Source organism: Maylandia zebra, linkage group LG7, assembly GCF_041146795.1.
Source record: "Maylandia zebra isolate NMK-2024a linkage group LG7, Mzebra_GT3a, whole genome shotgun sequence".
Taxonomy (NCBI): Eukaryota; Metazoa; Chordata; class Actinopteri; order Cichliformes; family Cichlidae; genus Maylandia; species Maylandia zebra.
The window spans coordinates 14545204-14550411 of record NC_135173.1 but is presented as its reverse complement, the minus strand read 5'-3'; the positions used below and the strand labels follow the sequence as shown (position 1 = coordinate 14550411).

At 36.9% G+C, this 5208-nt stretch overlaps 1 non-coding gene across 1 annotated transcript; it reads left to right on the top strand.

Annotated features, from left to right (window-relative positions):
• Nucleotides 1-1424: 1424 nt before the first annotated feature.
• trnaq-cug (transfer RNA glutamine (anticodon CUG)) lies at nucleotides 1425-1496 on the top strand. Its single transcript has one exon. It is a non-coding gene; the product is annotated as a tRNA-Gln (tRNA).
• Nucleotides 1497-5208: the final 3712 nt, after the last annotated feature.

The window sequence follows — 5208 nt, the reverse complement described above, 5'->3', positions numbered from 1 at the left end:
CTCGCAAAAGCTGTTTTTCACAGAAGCTGTCATAGAGTGGGGAGGGAAGAAAACGTCTACATGTTCTGAAAAGCTGCACCTGGATGCTGACCACGCTGCTGCAGAATAACCTGTCACTTTCACTTGAGTCTGACATCAGCTGTTGAGAGCCAGGGAATAGATTTATGTCTGCATGAAGCATTTGAAAAGAGCGACACACAACAACTTCTGATAAAGTTTCTATTTTTCCTGGTGAACTTCTGATAGCAGGATCAATTGTGGTGTGATAGCGCTCTCATTTAAGTATGCACCATTTGACTGCACTCTGCTGTGGCTAAATCCATAGCAGAGCTCAGCTGCCGATCTTTATTGTGGTCACGTCCTGCTACAGGAACTGTGATTATCCATCAGACCAGAGCTGGATCTTTACTTAATGCACAATCACTATTCATCCCAGTGAGGTTGATCATTTTCACTCCCTCTGTGTCTGTATATAATTCAGATGAAAACCAACCTTGACACTTCTAACACTGCTCAATAACTAAATAAGCCTGTTAACAAAGTAAAGGTGGGAAAGGAAATGACATAAGATTTGTCTAAATCAACTGGTGAGACCTGTTAATGGAGAATTCTATGAGAACAGATGTTTCCATATGAGTTCAAAGCTCAAGGTTTAAAGAAATTACTATTTTTATGGAGACAGAGCAACCACATTACTACAACCCTGCGAGTGCTCAAGGCTAGTGAGTCCTGCTATGTAATGTTGCACCTCGGTCTATAATGCTTTTTTTTCACAGGTATTGGTTGAACTAAGGAGATTTACCCTAGAGTTGAACAATCTCAGTCATAAACTGATTTTGTGCTAGGCCTGCTAACTGTGGTGAACTCACAGATGTGCAGTTGCACTTTTTAATTTAAGTGTTATTAGGTACTCTTTGCAGAAAGATCATCGTTAAATTTGTATATTCAGATCTAAATTAATTGTATTTCAAAAAGATCTCATGCAAGATGTTTCATCAGCAGCAGTTTAACATAGTATTACAATTACATAAGTGCACCTCCTGGAAAGGATTTGGAATGAAAGATCACTAAATTGTGGCTGTAGACTTAATTTAGACATGGTTAGGTCATTATTACTAGTGTGGACTGGAGACATTGGAATCGCCCTGAGGTTTACATACTCACATGTGCCTCAAAGACGAGCAGAAAACGGAATGAAAATCAATACCTGCGGTTCTTGCAATTACACATGTTGACCACCAGGAGGCAGCCGAGTGCTGGTGAGAGCGGCATTGAAGTAATTCTGCCAGTCACAAGTAAGTGCCCAAGTTTTGTCTTTTTATTCCGGTCTACAAGGGAAACAATACATCCGCAATAAATATACACCTTGCAGAAACAAGATGTGTCACGATTCACTCTATGATTTTAGTAGGTCGCTGACACGTGGTTCTATGGTGTAATGGTTAGCACTCTGGACTCTGAATCCAGCGATCCGAGTTCAAATCTCGGTGGGACCTGAAAAGTTATTTTTCTTTAATTCTCGTTTTTATTGTAAAATGTCTATAGTTTAACACACAGGATTCTTTTTAGGTCTATCAATACTTATAAAATAGATTATAATATATCTAATATCTATCGTTTCAGCTTACTAATGGGAAATTACAAACAATCTCCACAGTACGAAATAAATCCTTTCTCCTCCGTTTATATTTCAGTTGCAGAAGGTATGCAATATTTTGACTCGTTCACTATTTACATGCACTCACACGTTGCAAGTTTTCTTAAGAGTCTGACGTGCATATATTTGTAGAAAAACATAAATCATTTAAAAAAACACAGTTTTTGAAAGTCTAAGTCAAATCACTGACTCACTTCCCAATTTTGTCAAGGGATTTTTCAACTAAAGAACACAAACTTTTTCCCTGATGGTCTGAAAAACTGTATACTTCTGAAAAAGTGTGAGTGAGTCAAGGAGCTGATTAGACTGGTGCTGCTGGCATGACCAGCTGATGATCAAGTCAAGTTGGCTTTATTGTCACTTCAACCATATACAGTTTAACAGTACACAGTGAGGCGAAACAACGTTCCTCCAGGAACCAAGGTGCTACATGCAACATAAATTTACAACATAATTTAACAGAAAAACTCTAAACTAGCTAACTAAGAGGCCTAGTTAGCTGGCTAGCAGAGACAAGACAGACTGACCTAACATAAATTACAACATAACTTAACAAAAAACTATCTAAGGATGACTTTTTTTTTTTTGATGATGACCCCTTTCCAAGCTTGAGGTGTAACGTAGAATTTTTCAATAACACTTTCTTGTCTAATGTCCTCCTTGTAATGATGTTCATTTTCGAAACAATTTTTAATCCTCTGGAGGATGTCATCAACAATAGTCTCATGCGATCAAAGACCAGACATCATTATATGGTAATTTCACCTGGATTTTTCTGATCTGATATTAAATAAAACTCTGTCTATTGCCTTTAATGCAAGGCTAACAAGGCAGACCAATTCACACTAATGGCTGATTTCAAAGCTCAACAATAACCCCAACACAGCTGGTCCCCCCCCCCCCACACACACACACACACACTTTTTTAGCCTAGCTGTTATCCTGAATCAAATCAGAAAATGATAATCCTTTGAAATGTATTTGTTGCTCAGTCTGTTAGTCGTTTGCAAGGTAGGCTCATACATTAGGTTGGATAAATCACCCTTCCTTCCTTCCTTCCTTCCTTCCAATGTGTAGATATTGCAATAACACGTTTTTTAAAAGAGTTGTTTTAATTTCTTCCCTCATTTTTTTTTTTTTTTTTTGATGTTGTTGTTTTGGGTTTTGGTTTTTGTAATAACTCATCAGCTGTTGCCATGGATGCAATGTTTTCTTGTTTGACAGCAGCAGCGATCTCAGTGATTGTCAGCTTTGGAGCTTGCTTGTTATTTCATTGTGGGTAACACATAAAGATACTTAATGTTCTGTTTTTCTGCTTTAGCCCTTCAACTCATACTGAGCTATTTGCTGAGATCAAGAAATGTCAGGTAATGTCAGTACTCCACATTCACGCTTCTGCAAAAAGCCCAGTATGACAGCTGTGTTGTGCTTTGACAGGAAGAACCTCACTTCATCTTACTTGAACTTAACTGTGTTTGTAACAACACATCTGATCTTGGATTGCAAGCAATTTATGTGAAGTCACAAAATAATTATTTAGTCTTCTCTAAAGTGACGGCGCTGCTGGTAACCAGTGCAGTAATAAATACTGTGTTTAGTCAAACCTGAACCTGCATCACTACATAGCTCTTTGGCAGCTCCAGGTGTTTGTGGGTGGGAAGCACCATCTGCTAAAAATACAAATAAATGCCTAGTCAAGGCCCACAGTTGTTTTTGTAAGTTTTTAGTTAACACTGTAGCATAACCATGAAGTTAAGAGCACAGAGCAGAGAATTTAGTGCAAGCTGACAGAAAAATGGTATGTAATATTCTCAGGCAGTTCGACTTAAATATCCGTTTGGACCGTTTGGACCTTTGTGATATATATATATTTTCATGCTAAACCAAAGTGTGATGATGATCATTTAGCTCTGAAGAGCATTTTGATTTGTTGAGTTTAATGACTTAACATCAATAACTAGGCCTTTACATAGAAAACCTGGTCACTTTTAACACCTGTACAGTACCTTTGAAATACCAACAACAGCATATCTGCTAACTGCCTAAGAATATATCAGATATCTTGTTGTTTTTATGTTTCTTCAAGGGTGCAGTCGGGGTGTGTGCCTGCAATCTCACAGAAACAAATGAAAAGCCACCTACTGTCTGTTGCTAATGAATACATTATCCAATGTGAGCATGCAGCTTGTCAAACACATTCACGCCACAAATCTTATATCATGTTTTTCATCTAGTCTGCACATCTCAGCAATACCATGTTGAACATTTTTGATGTAGTAGCTGTCTTCAGCCTATAACTGTTTTTCTTTTAACAATAAAACTGCAGTGTTGCCATCCTTATCTTGGAGATATAATAAGCATTAAAAAGCATTAAAGAGACAATACCATATCTGAAACTGGAGTAAATCAGAACTATGCGTTCTATTAATTAATTAATTAACTATTAATTTTCCCAAGGGGCTCCATGAGAAGCTGCAACTTTTTAAAACTACTGGTGCATGTATTGCTCACCACTGGAGCTATATGGGGTTTCCCAGTATTAATATGTGGTCATTTGTGAATTTCCACCAAACTGTGTGTCTTAGTAATCGCCACACAAGGGCAGCAGAGGGCAGGACTGCCAGGGTTTATGCAGAGTAAAAGGTTATAGTATACTGTAACTTTTTACTCTGCATAAAACCACTTTCATTGGGTATAACTGAACATTAAACAGCTGAGTGAGGAAAAAAACAACAACAACCTTTTGATTATCATGTCATAGATGAGTTCATGTGATATATAAAATTGTATAATAATAATAATAATAATGATAATGTGGTGAAGTTCAGAGTTGTCTGGCAATAAAGTATCATCATCACCACCATCATCATAATTCCTATATTTATTGCAAAAATTATATTAATATAATTAGCCTAATATATGTAATATTCTCAGATTATACTGAATGCACTACCAAAATGAATAAGTGTTTCTATGCCCCTTTTCCCTTTAAGAATAAAATAATGTACTTTGCTTATTAAATCAAAAGAGTCTTGTCTGTCTTTGGCGATGGGTGGGTGGGGGGTTGTGGGCCTGAGCGGTGTGGATGACTACAGTTAAATCCTGGAATACTGTGTCACTCAGTAGATTTAAATAAAACTAGGTGTAGCTCATCAGAATTTATTATTCCTGTTCGTATGCAAGAAGTTTCACAGAGCTATCAAATGAAAAGAAAAACAGTTTTAAGCTTATTGCGGTGATATAAATAAGTTGTAAAAGTAAAGTTATACTGTAATATTTCTATCAGAGACGTTTTTTATGTTAGCTCAATAACAAAAATAATAATAAGAAGAAAGTAAAATACGTTTTTATTTATATAGCTCCTTTCGAGATAAATATAACAAAATCATTCGCGACAAAATGCGACTAGTACAGCTTATGGCAATAATAATACTCTTTTGGTGTGGTAGCGCTTTCGGAAGTTGTGCAGTTCCGTATAAACCTGTTTCTTCAGAACCACAGACGTTTTTCTCTGTCACAGCACTGTCATCAGTGACGTCAGTCAGGGTTGT